The 17,975-nt window shown below is 41.8% G+C and overlaps 1 protein-coding gene across 3 annotated transcripts in view; it reads right to left on the bottom strand.

Moving 5' to 3' along the window:
• Window positions 1–15,193, bottom strand: part of LOC119724473 (centromere protein O-like) — a 30,919-nt gene extending 15,726 nt beyond the window's left edge. The window contains exon 1 of one of the 3 annotated variants that reach the window (XM_038195532.1): window positions 14,954–15,193. The gene's annotated coding sequence lies outside the window, so the exon portion shown is untranslated. Of the gene's footprint in view, window positions 1–4,192; window positions 4,215–14,953 lie in introns of those variants that run through there. The other 2 variants (XM_038195533.1, XM_038195534.1) reach the window with 2 other exon arrangements.
• Window positions 15,194–17,975: the final 2,782 nt, after the last annotated feature.

Genomic DNA, 17,975 nt, shown 5'->3' with positions numbered 1-17,975 from the left:
TGTTTCACATACCTAGTGTGGACTTTCCTTTCTTTTCGTGTAGTTAAGGAACACCAGTGGAAAAACTCATTTTTCTCAAACTGTGAAAACTCTTACAACCCAATTTTTTTTCAATGATTCCCTTTAGTGTTTCTCTTCATTCTGCTACAGATAAACCTAACCCAAAAATGCCTCTAAACCTGTTTTCCAGAAATGGGGAAACACTGTGTGGACGTGGGCAAGTCCACACTTCGTCGCTGCTACCTACATTATGTGGACGTCTTTTGTTCGGAAGTCCACACTGCGTATGTAAGACAAGCTCACCCACTTGTGTAAATGCCGGCAATCATGGACGCCCCATTGTCCCTAATCCTCTTTCCTTTTTTTGTACTCTAACTTTTTAGCGACGGCTCTCATTGGTTTTGTACACGATTTGAGATCGTGGACATTCGGTCAATCGTGGACGTATTGTTTGCGCCCCAATTCTTTTGTCCTACGTCCACGATTGCCGGTGTTTACACATGCATGCACACACACATGAAGTGTATTCGTCGGATTGGAAATGAGAGGCTGGTGAGTAAAAACTCAGATTTTTCCAAAAAAATTGTCCCATGATCCAAACACTAATGGTTCTGGATTTTTAGAGAGTTATGGATCAACCAGGGCAACTTTTTGGGTTGATTTGTGTTTCAGAAAGTGGAATTCCTGACACAGGTATTTCGTCAATCAAACTGAATTTCAAATTGCCATAGCGCATTGACCATCCGAAAAGAACGAGATAGCCACATTCTGTGGCAACATTTAACCATTTGGAAAGAATTCCATACATGGCCTCCACTCAGACCTCCTGCACAATGTCTATGGGCCATGACAGCACGAAGTATTATCACAGAATTTTTGCACTCCTAAAATAGTGTTTCTTCATCATATTAACAACTTTTGGTACTTTTTGAGGTCATATTAAGGATTATGAGTGGAAGCCGTGTATGGAATTCTTTCTGTCAGTCATTGCAAAAATGATGATAAGACATGAATCTGGGACTGAGAAACATTTCCAATTTTCTTGACTCTCCATAGACTTTGTACACAACCGCTGAAGTAGCATCAGGTTGCAACATTCTGTCCATAAAGAGGCCTTAATTAAAACAGTTTAATACTGAACAGAGTCTTGGACTCCCTCCGTAAAGGAGCATGCTACGACACTAGCCCCTGACTAGTGTGGCAACGTACATGTACGTATTGCTGCGCTACGACACTATAGACCTTTCTACGCGTGGTTGGCAAACTGCACATTTTTGCCAACCACAGGTTGCAAAACTATGGAAGGCCCAACACTGGAAAAATGAAGAAGAGTTATTACAGATAACCAAAATATTATTTGATTGTTGGAAATACTTGACATTGGCAACAAAGCTTCAACATAATTCCTGCACATGCCTTTTTAGTACGTATTGAGGACGTTATGAGGACCTTTTTTTGGAAAAAAATGTTGCCAAACATGGCTTCAATTTATGCGCTTGTGGCAGCCCATATAAAATGGCGCCAATGTTTACAAACAATAGAAAGGTCTATTGCCTATTGACCTATTGCGGTAGAATCACGTTACACTTACACTTACACTTAGTTTGATGGGCAATTATCAGGCTTAAGCCTTTAAGACCCCAAATCCTTTTTCCTTCCAATACTTATCCAGCTGCGTCTTGAACTGGTTTGTGTTCTTAGCTTCTATGACGCTTGCAGGGAGACTATTCCACTCTGTGATCACTCTGACTGAGAAAAAATATTTTCTACAGTTCAGCCCCTTTTTGAGAGCTGGCTTATACAGCTTGTTACTGTGTCCTCTACCTCTGTCAGTGTGTGGATTGGTTGATAAGAGTTTGGACTTCTCTATACCTTCCAATCCTTTCATGATCTTGAAGGTCTCTATCAGTTCCCCTCTTGTTCTCCTAAGCTCTAGACTGTATGCCTTTATTTCTTGCAATCTTTCTGGGTAGCTCAGATGTTTGACGCCTGGGATGAGGTTTGTGGCTCTTCGTTGTACTTTTTCTAGCATGGCGATATCTTTCTTAAGGTATGGACACCAGGCTTGAACGAAATATTCCAGATGGTGACGGATGTAAGTATTGTAGAGCATTGTGAAGCATTTCTTGTCGTAGTGCTTGAAGGTGCGCTTTATGATTCTGAGTTTAGTCATGGCCTTATTTGCTGCTGCTGCACATTGTCTACTAGTCTTGCCATCTTCAGTGATTATTACTCCCAGATCTTTTTCCTCTAATGTGGGATTACCTTCTCCACCAAGATTGTATTCAGTTTCCTGATGGGTGTTTCCCATGTGCATCCTTTTACACTTAGTGGCATTGAAGCGGAGTAGCCATGTCTCGGACCACTTTTGGAGCGAGTCAAGGTCTTGCTACATTTTCAGTTGGTCGTCATCTCCCCTCATCTGTTTATACACTTTGGTATCATCCGCAAACATCTTGACTTTTGACTCCACATTCTCCGGCAGGTCATTGATATAGATGACGAACAATATGGGACCGAGACTGAGCCCTGGGGCACTCCACTGATGACATCTGTCCAGTCTGACTCTGCGTCTCCTACTTAACTTGCTGCTTTCTACCAATGAGGAAGTCACTATCCCATAAGCGTGTAGTTTTCCTATTACTCTTATGTGTGGAACTGAATCAAATGCTTTTGCATAGTCCAGGTACTAGCATCCTTGTTACATCTTCAAGAGTCTCCAGCAGGTTGGTGAGACACGATCTCTCTTTCATGAAACCATGCTGTTCCTTTGATAGTAGATCATGGGTCTCCAGATGCTCCGACATCTTCTTCCTTATGATGGATTCCAGAACCTTGCATAGCACTAACGTTAGACTCACAGGTCTGTAGTTGCCTGGTGACTTTTTAGCTCCCTTCTTTTGGTAGGCATTCTTCATCTAAGGTCTGCTAGCAGACTTATCTGATCATTTCCCGATATTCACCTCTTTCACACTCAAATCCTGGAAACACTTTTGTTAGAGATTACTCACATGAAAATCTATTGAATTTAAATCTACAACTTAATTCCAGCGATGTAGCTAATTGTGAACTTGGTAAGGTCTCTACATGGATTGAAGCAAATAAATTAACTGTCAATATAAGGAAAACAAATTTTATGATATCTGGCAAAAAGAAATACCGAATAACCCCTGACATATTTATTGACAACATTAAAATCAGCCAGACTGACTCAGTCAAGTTTTTGGGACTTCATATCGATAATAATCTCTCTTGGAAAACACATATTAACCATATTTGTTCTATTATATCTAAGAACATTGGCATTATTTGCAAATTGAGAGCTTTTTTCCATTTGACTTTTTAATGACTTTATATAATACATTAGTTTTACCTTACTTAACGTATGGCATACTTGCATGGGGTCATTGCGGTACTGGTCTGATGAATAGGATACTTAGACTTCGAAAAAAGGTTTTGAGAATAATCAACTCCACAACTTTCTAGGAGCACAGTGATCCTCTTTTTCATAAATTTAAAATGTTAAAAGTAAATGATATTTATTGTTTTCAACTTGGTACCTTCATGCATCAACTTAATAATTCTAAACTACCCAATTCTATCTGTTCAATGTTCATAAAAAATGAAATATTCATCACTATTTTACAAGGCAATGTACTGAATTCCACTGGTTTTTTTCACGAACTAAACTTGCTATAATGACAGTAAAGAATGAGGGTCCCAAATTATGGCATTCACTGGATACGTCTTTAAAAATATTTGCAGTCAATCATTATTTTAACATAAATATAATGCTCACTTGCTGAATAATTATTTATAATTACTTATAAATTAATAATGTATAACGGGTTTACTACTCGTCAGGTTACTCGTCTTCATGTTCCCTTGTAGTAAATTGTCTGGTGTATCTGTATGTGGTTTGTGTATGTGTGCAATGTAATTGTTATAACTCACATCAAATGAACAAATTAACTTAATTAATTACTAATGTGGGGTCACTACTCGTAAAGCTTTGCTTTTTAGAGACCCCCATCCACATTATTATGATCTTATGATTTTCTTGGCATATTGTTCTGTATTGTTATTAGACCCGTGAACGTGGCGTTGTATACAACGCCACGCTCTTGTGTCATTTCGAACCTAGCAAAATCGATTCGCCATCCATATTTTCGTATGCAGGTTGAGTACTTACCTAGAAATCTTTATTTGCCTTCACGCGTGTTCAGGATGTGTCATTTCGAAGAAATTTGTTGCAAATGAAGACCCATACGAACGTGTAGAAATTAGATTTTAACGTTAACTGGACAAGTACCCAGGGTCACTTGCGTGCCAAATTATTGGAGCCTTCCAACCTACCCGTCTGTTTCATGTGACGCATATGATCACGGGCGGCGTCAGACTGGCCAATCATGAGACCACGTGATAAACGCTGCTAATAATTTGGAATCGCCTTATGATCAGGACATAAGGAGTGCCCGGAGCGTCAGTGCGATACCAACCTCGTCCCCAGTGCTTACTTTATTTCCAACCTTGTTTTGCCCCCCGCCCTGCAAACAGGACGTTGGGCAGGGCTGCACGTACGTCAGTGAAATATGACACCAGTGTCAACTTGGTCTGAGCGTGCGCACATAAATTATGATAATGGCCACCCGAAATCCCGCGGGAGAACGCTGTACGCACGCGTTTGTGACGTCACTACGCAAAAACGCGCACGAACTTTCCACGCGTAAAAACGAACCTCAAAGTTCTGCTTTATCATTCCAAAAATGTTTTTTTCCAGCAAATTTGCCTTGGCTGACCTAGTAGTCCATTAATTATTGTAATTTTTCCATTTTATGAGAACTGAGCTAATATTTTTTGCACTCAACCAGAAGTTGATCTCGTTCGCGTATTTCACGCTTTTCATGAGAAGCTTGCGTGTAATTGTATAGGGAACTTACCTGCGTGCTAAAGCATAGGCAGATTCACGAGTGTTTAAGCAGTTCCGTGAATTTTTTTATTGTTGCACCTGGTAGACTGTTAAATTACAAGATAATCCATTATTTATGAAAAGTAGCAATGGTATTCAGTAGACCTATTCCTCATTTAAATTATTATAATTATTTCATTGAATTTTCTCTTTCCATCCCTTTCTTTTTGAAAGCCCTAGTTTCAATTTCAGTTTTAAACACCGACCAGTTTTAGTGTTTTGCTTTTTGTTCTTTCAACAAAATAATTTGTAAAAAAAAACACTTTTATTCGAAAATCACTAGAATGAAAAATTAAATCCTTGCTGCAATCCTAATTTCGAATCCAATATAACAGCCGATGTTACTAGACCCAAGCATTTTTGTCTTATAACCATACTGCAATTTTTGTTCACTACATGTATACTGCAATATCAATTTAATCAGGAGATATTTTGTCTAAATAAACAATTAAAGTCTCTAGTTTCGCATTGGCTTGATGATACATGTACTTGGTTGTCAGCAGAAGCCATGTAATTCTATTCTAAGACTTAGTCGGTAAACTTACTTTTGATTTCTTCTGACTACTTCTGAGTACATTTGTTAATGGTTACATTTCTGTTTAATGCATGTCTAGTCTCCATTATTAAAATAATTAAAAATCTTTAAAGTATATTAAATAAAAGGATTTTTTTAATTCAGTTCAAGTCTGGCCATAGTTTTATTCTTCACAGAGTTCTTCATCATGTCTCGTAATGTAGATTCCAAGGTCTGCATCGTCATCAGAAGGAACGACAATCAAAACATCTCCATTTACAGCTGCAAAAAAAATGGAAAAGGAAATAAAGCAAGATTAAAAAATGCAAAACGCAACATTAAAAAGTCTAAAAAATATATGACACAAAAATACATTGGAAGAAGGAATAGCCAAGTCATAATCACAAAATTTAATTTGAAATAGAACCAGTTTTCATATTTAATGCACATAACCAAATCCCTGTTTACCCGCATATTACACCCAAAACTCGACTCCAAAGCGGTGCCTGTCACAAGCGATGTTTGTGGTGGGGTTTCGAGCTCGAACTCCCGGCACGGGTGGCCGGCGATGACCGCGTGATGCCGCCGAATGGTGTCAGATTTCTTCCCACGAGCATGACGAGTGCGGGCATGCAATGCCTGCCATGTCCTTTATAACGTGGTGTGAATGGAGATCGGAGGTTTCTTGACTTCGACGAGACATAAGCAGTACAGAATCTTCGTTTTTGCTGCAAGATTCAGCATTTTGGAACTCGTTTAGCAGCTTCCCAGTGTGCATTTCTTGATGCTCAACGCGTGTCACATGCGTTTTCAAGCCGAAATGTCGCCAAAAATGTGATATTCAAGGACGAAAATTCACGAAAAAAAAAATATTAGCTCGGTTCCCACATAGAAAACAATGAAGATTACACCCTCGTTCACTACTTTTCAGAAGTTAAAATTCCGTAAAAAAAACACTTTTAGAAATATGCCCTTTTTTGATGAGATATCAAGAAAAAAGTTAAATTTTCATGCAAAATCATCCCAAAATTCAAACTTGGATAAAATTAGTTTACAAAATGATATTTTCAAAATTTAAAAAGTATTTATCATTTTGATGAAGCCTCCTTACCAACCGGGGTGCTTAGAAACCGTCAGAGGCGATGTCATCGCTGATATGGGGTGGTTTAATTGGTGAGTTTTCGCGCTGATAAATAAATGAATATTCATGAACCGATAATTAGGAGCACGTACGCGCGCGTACGCCCGCCATTTTTAAAAAAATACGCGCACGCGCAAACCGTTTTGCGCGGAATAAGATACGTGGCTGATGAATGTATATGCTCTGATTGGATAGATTGCGTGACCTGTGACCTGCAAGTCATCACCTGCAAGTCATCACGGCCACGACCCTGCAAGGTTTTGAACGGCCGTTAAGACAACCTCCGCCCCAGTGCTTACTTTATTTCCACCCTTGTTTCCAATAGTAAGCCCTGGACAGGAAACTTCCTTTCTGCATCCCGATTCGATAACGCAATTGGCTAGAAATGGATTTATATCTTGTACTTGGTGTTGTTATTCACAACGTGCAGTACGTGTTTTCGCGATTATTTGTCCTGGCTTTCTCAAAAATATTAATTTCCTTTCCAATGTTAATATTAATTTGAAATGTCATACTGCATGTTGTCTCGTTAAGATCGTAACAATTTATTTAAAATAAAATCATGTTTTCATAACTCAATGGGTCAACTCGTACCCGAGTTAACTCGTATCCGAGTCAACTCGTACCCCAAAATTTACACCCCAGTCAAGTCGTACCCGAGTCAGGTCGTACCTGAGTTGAGTCATACCCCAGTCAACTCGTACCCGAGTTAACTCGTACCCGAGTCAACTCGTACCCACAAATTTACACCCCAGTCAAGTCGTACCCGAGTCAGGTCGTACCTGAGTCGAGTCATACCCCAGTCAACTCGTACCCGAGTCAAGTCGTACCCGAGTCAACTCGTACCCGCAGCTCAAAATAGTTGCCTATTTTCGAAAAGAAAATCAGTGAAACGAACGGAAGATGAGGGATTTTGCCGGTTGTCCGTGCAGGGTGACATTGTTTTTGCCGGGCCTGTGTGCGCAGATTTTGTGGATTTTGCCGTCACGTAGTTAGTGTCGGAACCTTCGCCATTTTTCAATGGCATTAGGCCTTGGTGTACTTGTAGTTGTACATGTTTAATACGGGGCTAATTTTCAGACTTCAAATATATGTTCTACCCAAACTATGCATGCTTTTATCACTTTATTTTATTGTTATATTTTACAGATGATCCTGTGGTTTTCCGATGAACCATTTTCTGCTGCTCGAAACGATCGATTGGATGGTCTGCAGTTCATGATAAATCGAATTGGATGTCAAGTTTTGAAGACGAAACTTCTTGCAAAAAAAATTAACCCGATTAGCTCAGTTTTGTTTATGATAAAACTTTCTCTAGCACTTGAATTACAATTTGCTAATGTCAAACAATCTTTCACACCCAAGGATCAACCAAAAAATTGGTCCCCCGGAGCATCTCTGAATGGAATTGAGCCACCATTTTCTTTTATCGTTTCTGTTACCAAACTAATATTCTAGTTGAACTTATCGCAGAAACCTTATTGAGCTGCAAAAGATTTTTTAACAACATTTACTGAACTAATAAATGACCAACATATTAAAAAAATCATGATAAATTTAGTAATAACGTCTGTGTGACTCTTTTAAGTTTCCTGTAATATATTTTCTCTTCAGTTTTGATGTACTTTCAGGGCCCCCAATCTTCCCAAAGAGATTTGTGCCATGTGCAGTTATTATTCAATAAATGGTGTCAAAATTCATTTTTTAATAGCAACTTTCTTAAAAAAAAAAAATCTTGACTACTTAATTCGTAAAAAGAAAACCATGCCCTTAAAACACGTACGGCCGGAACAAAAAAAAAGAAGATGTAGCGGTTCACACAGTCACTCCGCAATCTCAGTGATCCAAGGTCTCTGAAAAAAAAAAAAATTACATCATTACTAAGAGAAAATACTACATTATCATACATTTTAAAATAACACATCTGATGATCTGGATGAAAAGTGAAAATGTATCGTTATAGGGCTCTGTCGACTCGCGAGTACAACGCGGATGCCGTTTTTGAAAATGTTCTCAGCGCGGTACCCGTCGCGATGGAGCCCTTGCCGATGAACGGTACATTTTCCCTTTTAATCCAGATTGTGAGCAATACTTGATACCACCGCCTTTAACTAAACCTTGAACTTATTTGTATTTCTGGCGAATACAGGTCAACTCGTACGCAAGCCAACTCGTACGCGACCAACTTGTACGCAGGACAACTCGTACACGGACAAACTCGTACGCGGGCCAACTCGTACGCGTGATAACTCGTACGCGGACTAACTTGTACGTGAGCCAATTCGCACGCATGTTAGACTAGCAGCTGTGGCACAAGGAATTTTACGGGCATGTAGGAAATTAGGGTCGGTCAGTTGTCCGGCACATTCTTTTTTTCTGAAGTTAAGGGGATAATTTAATGTTACTGAGTGGTCCCAATTAGTTTTTTTTTAAATCAGCTTTTTTTGCCCATAACAAGAAAGTTATGATTTGTTTTCCCGGACCACTCACACACTGTCGATGTCCGATCCTTGCTCACCCCATACGCTACTGAGAATTTAAATCGTATAATGTCCGCTGCATTTGTAGACTTCCAACAATACATTGCTATACTGGCCCCGTGCTATGTGTAAATCAAATCGTTGTATGTCTTGACAAAATTCTCCACACTAGCTGCGTGGTTGGAAGCGCATGCCGCGGCATTGCACTACACATCGGTCGCAATTAAAATGGATCATGTTTTTTCGTATCATTGAAACTTTTGAACTTGTACATCGTGGCATTTAATTTAAATTGTTGAAAATACATATGGCTACAATCACAGTCATTCAATCATACAATTGTACAGTGATAAATCATTAACTTTGGCGTGTGTTTTGGGGTAAACTTTCGGCAATCGTAAACATCGTTCATTTTAAATCTGCTAATTTCGGTCCGCGTACGAGTTAGCTGGCGTACGAGTTGGTTCGCGTACGAGTTGGCTCGCGTACGAGTTGTCTTGCATACGAGTTGGCTGGCGTACGAGTTGGCTGGCATACGAGTTGTCTCGCATACGAGTTGACCAATCCACGTATGAGTTGTCTCGCGTACGAGTTGGTTCGCGTACGAGTTGTCCTGTTTCCTTTCTGGCAACGTAACTACTATTTCTGTCGCCATTGTAGAAGGTAAAATTGGAAGTTTTTGTTAACCATCCATCCATGCTCCCCAAAAAGGAGGGGAGTGCGAGTTGACCTGGGTACGAGTTGACTCGAGTACCAGTTGACTACGGTATTAGTTAACTTGGGTACGAGTTAACTCGGGTAGGAGTTGACTCGGGTAGGAGTTGACTCGGGTAGGAGTTGACTCGGGTAGGAGTTGACTCGGGTAGGAGTTGACTCGGGTAGGAGTTGACTCGGGTAGGAGTTGACTCGGGGTAGGAGTTGACTCGGGTAGGAGTTGACTCGGGTAGGAGTTGACTCGGGTAGGAGTTGACTCGGGTAGGAGTTGACTCGGGTAGGAGTTGACTCGGGTAGGAGTTGACTCGGGGTAGGAGTTGACTCGGGTAGGAGTTGACTCGGGTAGGAGTTGACTCGGGTAGGAGTTGACTCGGGTAGGAGTTGACTCGGGTAGGAGTTGACTCGGGTAGGAGTTGACTCGGGTAGGAGTTGACTCAAGTACGAGTTGACTCGAGTACGAGTTGACTACGGTATTAGTTAACTCGGGTATGAGTTAACTCCGGTAGGAGTTGACTCGGGTAGGAGTTGACTCGGGTAGGAGTTGACTCGGGTAGGAGTTGACTCGGGAAGGAGTTGACTCGAGTACGAGTTGACTCGAGTACGAGTTGACTCGAGTACGAGTTGACTCGAGTACGAGTGGACTCGAGTACGAGTTGACTCGAGTAAGATTTGACTCGAGTAAGAGTTGACTCGAGTACGAGTTGACTCGAGTACGAGTTGACTCGAGTACGAGTTGACTCGAGTACGAGTTGACTCGAGTACGAGTTGACTCGAGTACGAGTTGACTCGAGTACGAGTTGACTCGAGTACGAGTTGACCCAAAAATCGATTTGTAGAGGGCTACCCGCCTACATAGTTAGGCCTACTCGGCGTTAGTCCCATAAATGTGACTGAAATACTGGACTACCGCCGTATTATAAGTCACAAAGCAACGTACGGCCTGTGCGCGGAGCATCCCATTGCTAGATTTCATTTACATACCTCATACATTCAGCGGAGCAACTATAGAATGCAGGGCCACGCCGGAGCAAGGGGTTTTTTTTCTGCTTGGAGGCCTGGATCAAGGCCGGCGATGTGAGGATAGGAGTTATAGGCTACAATATGATAATATGCAAACCTGCCAAAATTGTTAAGTACAGCGAATGCAGTTGTCTTCTCATCAATGATCGGAAGGGAGGGCGCGCTTGTAAATGTGTCGGGGCACGGAGCCACGGAGGCACGGAGTCGCAGAGACGCGGGGCACTGCCACTGGAGTCGCGGAGTCGCAGAGACGCGCGCCACCGATAGAGGGCGCAATTCTCGGCGCCACCGATAGAGGGCACAATTCTCAGCGGTATTTTTGTGAGAACGAAGCATCCACATCCATTTTTAATTTCCTCGCAAAGGAAGGGAGGAGGGCGACGCTGGAGTCATGGAGTCGCGGAGGCGCGGGGCACTGGAGTCGCGGAGTCACAGAGACGCGGTGCACTGCCACTTGAGTCGCGGAGTCGCAGAGACGCGCGCCGATAGAGGGCGCAATTCTCGGAGGTAGGTCGACTGCGGCTCCACGCCTCCACGCAGCCATATGGAGGCGCTGATGTAGAGTGTAGTGGCCCTGCATTCTATAGTTGTACCCATTCAGCAGTCATTTACGAAGCCTAATGATCGACTTGAAACAGACCACAAAAAAAAAATGTGAAAAATCTTGACGATTTCGGTGGCTTGTCTGTAAAATAAATGCCAGTTCCAACGGCTGTCGTCCATTTTGTTTTCTAATTATGTAAATGTATGCATCACGTGATGACATCGAAAAAAATCTGCGCGCGCGATGTATGTTGGTACCACAACACTTTCAGGCGCCGCAAGTGAGTTCAATTCTCGTTGTCTTGCTTTCCGCGACAACGCACCAGACGAAAAATTGAACTCACTTGCGGCGCCTAAAAGCGGTGTGGTACCCACATACATCGCGCATGCAGATTTTTTTCGATGTCATCACGTGATGCATACATTTACATAATTAGCAAACAAAATGGACAACAGCCGTTGGAACTGGCGTTTTTTTACGGACAAGCCACCGAAATCATCAAGATTTTTCACATTTTTTTTTGGTGGTCTGTTTCAAGTCGATCGTTAGGCTTCGAAAATTACTGCTAAATGTATGAGGTATGTAAATGACTCTGGGGTGGGATATTTACGGAAGTGTATTTAGGACATGACCAAAAAAAAATGTCCGGCCCTCTATTTTGCCCGGGCGGATTACTATTTCGCCCGGGTGGATTACTAATTCGCCCGGGCGGATTACTATTTCGCCCGGGTGGATTACTAATTCGCCCGGGCGAATTATTATTTCGCTCAGGCGGATTACTAATTCGCCTGGGCGAATTATTATTTCGCTCAGGCGGATTACTAATTCGCCTGGGCGAATTACTATGTCGCCCGGACGGATTACTAATTCGCCCTGGCGAATTAGCAATCTGCCCTGGCAAATTAGTAGTCTGCCCGGGCGAATTAGTAATCCGCTGGGCATGCCTGGCGGAATAGTAATCTGCCCGGGCGGAATAGTAATCCGCCCGGGCGAAATGTTAATCCGCCCGGGCGAAATGCTAATCCGCCCGGGCGAAATGCTTATCCGCCCGGGCGAAATGCTAATCCGCCCGGGCGAAATACTAATCCGCCCGGGCGAAATACTAATCCGCCCGGGCGAAATAGTAATCCGCCCGGGCGAAATAGTAATCCGCCCGGGCGAAATAGTAATCCGCCCGGGGGAAATAGTAATTTGCCCGGGCGAAATAGTAATCCGCCCGGGCGAAGTAGTGGGCCTAAAAAATATTTTCGGTCATGTCCTAAATACGCTTCTGTAGATATTAGAGGTGAAAATGAACAATTTTGGAGAGGCCATTTTTTTAGGGTCTCTTGCTACCACATTCTAACGAACAGGTTTTGCCTCCAGTGCTTACATGTGAATGAATATATTCATTATGAGCATGTCAGCTGGAGTTACTCAAGCTAGGAGTGACCAACTCGGAGTCAGACTAAGCAAGGACAAGGTTAGCCCCATAAATTGGCCTATTTACTGGACTGCCTCCGTAAACATAGGCCACACATCCCCATTAGCCCAGGTTGGACGAAATCTTCATTGCATTACAACTAACGTCCAGGATGAGAATTCTCTACATAAGACCACCCAAAATTTTGACCAGATTTTTGTTACGTTTTACCTCGTTACAGAAGCTAATTTCACGCCTACATTTTCTATGTGTCCTTACCTATTGGGCCGCTGGGTTCAGGAATTCCATATGTGATGCTGACCGACATTAATCAGGAAAATAAACTCTAAAGCAGCGTTAAAGGGAATGTACATCATTGGCTTATGCTTTAATTTTCAGAAATGAACTATTTGAGGGGTTAGTATAACAGATCAAATTATTGTTACACTGACATGTTTGAAGTTTTGTTTTCGAAAATGCTGGAAAAACCAAGAAAAACACAAATGTTCAAGTAGTCTGGTTGCCTGACTCCACTGAAAATGAAATGGATCAATTTACAGATGCCGGAAAATTGTACGCTAAGGGAACCAGTCTAGCTGACCTGCACCTATTCATGAACATAAAACCAATTAGCAAACAAAATTGGACTGAAAAAATGGTAAATTTGGAGCAGTAGTGAAAAATAGTTAGGTTTTTCCTACGGTGGTCGGCCGACCACCGTTGGAAATGTAAACAAAAATACAATTTTCTTGAAAATGACTTCACACCAGGTGCCATAATTTTACAGGATGCTTTAGACTGTCATTTACCAACATCCTGTAAGGTACAAAATGTATTTCGTAAAAACTTGGTAATATTATTTTTCGATGTTTGCAAATGTTGTATAATCCCTTTAAACTAGTACGTGTTTGTAGTCTCTTTTCATCAGTTTATTCCCAGAGTCGTACGTCATGTACAATGTACGTACAAAAGCGCGCACGCACGCTAGCGCCCTCATTTGTTTAGTTTTGGTTGGAACCATGACGTCACTCCAGCCAAACGATGTCACAAAAACGCTCAGCCAATGACCAAAGCCGAAACGTGTTTCTGGTAACTGGCGCGCAAACACGCTCGGTCATTGGATTAGCGACCGCGCCTTCAAGTTAGTGCGCGTGCGTATGAGTGTGGTTACTAAGCAAATCGCGCGTGCGCACTGCATATTCATGCTGCATAGTCTGGCCCCCGGACCAGACGTGATATGAGCGTCGAGAATAATTGTCCGGTCTAGGGAACCAGACTACACGCAACACACAGACGTACAACATGTACGACTCGGCGGTGAGAAACTGATGAAAAGAGTCTACAAACACGTACAAGTTTAACGTTGCTTTCAAGTTTATTTTCCAGATTAAGGTCGGTCAGCATCGCATATGGAATTTCTGAACCCAGCGGCCCAATAGATAAGGCTCCATAGAATACTACAACGTAAAAAATAGCTTCTCCAACAAGGTAAAAATATTGAAAATACTGGTCATAAATTTTTTCGCCCGGTTTTGAGCACTTTATACCCTGGACTCCCTCCGTTACGTAGGGAGGAAAGGGGGTCCACCTGGGCTAACATCCCCATGTACAAAAATGTGTCGCACTTTGCCAAATTTTGATTTTCACATTTAAGCTTAGTTTGCAGGGTTTTTTGCTTTAGAAATTAGAAGCATACTCACCCTCTTTATAGGCTAATCAGAAAGAAGTGCTGCCTTTTTCAGATGTCTAATTTTTCGTGAAATTTCCAGATTCATTTGCACACGTTTGCGTATCAAAATTTCAACATGAAATTTCACTAAAAATTAGCCATCTGAAAAAGGCAGCACTTTCTGATTAGCCTATAATTTATATATAAAGAGGGTGAGTATGCTTCTAAAGCAAAAAAAAAAAACCTGCAAACTAAGCCTAAATGTGAAAATCAAAATTTGGCAAAGTGCGACACGTTTTTGTACATGTGGATGTGTACTCCTAGAACTATGAGGCTCCTCGTGAGCCTCATAGTACTCATAGTTCTAGGAGTAGTGGATGTGTGGCCTATGTTTACGGAGTCGGAGGCAGTCTAGTAAATACTAAATAGGCCACATTTAATGATTTATGAGGCTAGGACAAGGTGGAACAAACATACAACTTGAACTTTTTACAACTTACAAGCACAGCTTACCGGAGAAAATCAAGTGAGGCCTAGATTTCGCACTAAAAGTTGGTGCATGATAACTTAGGAATGTTGCTGTATCTGTGTATCGATCTTTGCCGATATAATGAAACGTGTATCGATATAAATAATCAAAACCGCGAGAGAAAGGAGTCGCCGCGTTTATTTCGAACACAATTAGTGAAGTGCGCACTCAAGAGTTACAGGTGCGACTTGCTTAAAGATCGGACATTCCGCTGAAACAGGAAGTATTGACGGGGAAGGGCGCTCCTAGCGTCAGGTAGGTTTGCTCCATGCAACGCGCGTGATAACTTGTGCGAAGCCGCTCTAATTCTACCTCCATGGTAAAATCATGCAGTTTATTCTAATAGCACCACCACTGATCTCTATATAAAGACTGGATAGCGGATATGCATACAACATTCACACAGCAGACTTTGCATATTGACCAATTCGCCCCCGGTCTCACGAAGATGGCCGCGTATAATACGAACGTTCTACGCGTAAATACGCGCGCATTGTATCAACAGTTGACGCGCATTTTGGTCACGTACACATATTATGATGTTCTAAAAGGAACACATTTCCGTAGTGATTATTATTTCAAAAACGCCGAAAAAGTGATTTGCGGCATTATAAAAGTAACCACTACGTTAGAAAAATTGTAGTAAACCTTGGTCAGTTGGTCAGTGCTGGTAGCCAAAATATAAGTCAAGTGAGCCGCGACGTTACAAAAGAAATCAAGCTGTCTATAAAGACGGCAACTTGTCCTTTGTAGATCACCAGCCGGTCTCACCAATATGGCGTCAAATTCGTACATTGTGCAGCTCTTTATTAGCTATCCAGTCTTTATATAGAGATCAGTGAGCACCACTCATGTGCTTCACCAAATGCCTAAAAAGTGCAGTATCACATTTCATATTTATATTAACAAATTGGAAATGATATGAATATTATCGAGAAGGCGTGGACGAATCGGATCGCGAAAACATAGCTTGAGCAACTACAGCTCTAATGCCTATCTACTCATGCCAAGAACTGTCCGGTGCCAAATAGTGTGCGTTATATAACTGACATACAGATCCTAGTCATTTGATTGGTGGAACTCACATCACGTGACATTCGTTATTGCTCCCATTCACGCCGCAGCTCAAAAAGTACTATCCGCCCATGGGGAATGGAAAATACTATTCAACAGTTAGGATCATGACGCGGTATTTGTGTGCAAATGCATGCTGGTGAGCGCGTTCAGCGTTGCGCGTAGCGCGTGTTGTTCCAAAGAGCCAGCGCTACAGCGTTGGGTTCAAACATTTTCGTGAAGGGGTGGTTTGGAAGAGAGAAATACATTTTCCTCCAGTTTTGTATTGAAAAAAAAAAGTTCAAATATATTAAATGACAAGGATCTATATGTCAGTTATATAAAACAAATATTGAGTGGCTTTTAATTGTGAAATGGGAGGAATATTATCGCTCGGTAAAATCTGGACTTTTCCAGTTCACTCGGCTTCGCCTCGTGAAATGGAAAAGTCCAGATTTTACCTTGCGATAATATTCCTCCCATTCCACGCTGTGCCACTCAATATTTGTATACTATTCAACAGTTAGGATCATGACGCGGTATTTGTGTGCAAATGCATGGTGTTGTGCGCGTTCAGCGTTGCGCGTAGCGCGTATTGTTCCAAAGAGCCAGTGCTACAGCATTGGGTTCAAATAATAATAATACTAATATAGTGCTTATATAGCGCTTTATACCAAAGGTCTTAAAGCGCTTCACAATTTTTACCCCTGTTCGTCAGGCCATGAGACCAGTTTTTTCAGCAGCTCAAGATCAGCGCAATCTGGCCTCTACCTTCACAGGTACCCATTTATACTCCTGGATGGAGAGAGGCAATTGTAGTACAGTGTCTTGCCCAAGAACACAAGCACCATGTTCCCCGTCCGGGTTCGAACCCACGTACCGCGGCAAGTGAGCCGAACACCGTAACCATTGGACCACAGCGCTCCACAAACATTTTCATGAAGGGGTAGTTTGGAAGAGAGAAATACATTTTCCTCCAGTTTTGTATTGAAATAAAAGTTCAAATTTATCAAATGACAAGGATCTATATGTCATTTATATAAAACAAAATATTGAGTGCGAGTGGCTTTAAATTTTGAAATGGGAGGAATATTATCGCTCGGTAAAATCTGGACTTTTCCAGTTCACTCGGCTTCGCCTCGTGAAATGGAAAAGTCCAGATTTTACCTTGCGATAATATTCCTCCCATTCCACGCTGTGCCACTCAATATTTGTATACTAATTAGCATAATGCCATCTGATTGGTCATGCGTCTATGACGTCACATTGTTTACGGAAGCTTGCCAAATAGTGTCCGCGCTTAGCGTGCATCCCATGCGTGCCAGTTGCTGCCGAGCTGTCAAGACCGTATGGATAAGATCTCTTTTCACCTGAATTTGCTTTTTACAATCTGTTTTAACGTTTTCCTTATTATCTCTGATTATTAAGGATTGGTATAATAATTTGACTAACTTAATTTAACTCATGTAATACATGTATTTGTGCAAAATCTTTGTGTGTTTTTTCGTGTCATCGAGTACCTGTTTGAAAACACGAGCACTACGTACGTCATATACGTACTTTAGGCCTAACGTTATAGTGCGTCACAACGTTATATTAATGTGTTTGAACATATTATTGAAGAGAATACGTGCTAAAAGCTGGGAGTCTAAAGTAAAAACATTCCTGTGAAATACTGGCTGTCCCTTAATGCCTGCTCTCCGATTCCTCCTGCCAAATGCTGTCCGATTCCCCCTGCCAAATACTGTCTTATTTTTCCTGCCAAACACTGTCCGATTCCCCCTGCCAAACACTCTCCGGCGATTTTCCTGCCCGAACTGTCCGATTCCCCCTGCCATATACTATCCGATTCCCCCTGCTAAATACTGTCCTATTTTTCCTGCCAAATACATGTATTGTCCGATTCCCCCTGCCAAATACTGTCCGATTTTCCTGCCAAA

Source organism: Patiria miniata, unplaced genomic scaffold (genome assembly GCF_015706575.1).
Source record: "Patiria miniata isolate m_02_andy unplaced genomic scaffold, ASM1570657v1 HiC_scaffold_18, whole genome shotgun sequence".
In the NCBI taxonomy this organism is placed as follows: Eukaryota; Metazoa; Echinodermata; class Asteroidea; order Valvatida; family Asterinidae; genus Patiria; species Patiria miniata.
Note: the sequence above shows the minus strand (reverse complement) of the source record. Positions and strands in the feature narration are given on the sequence as shown.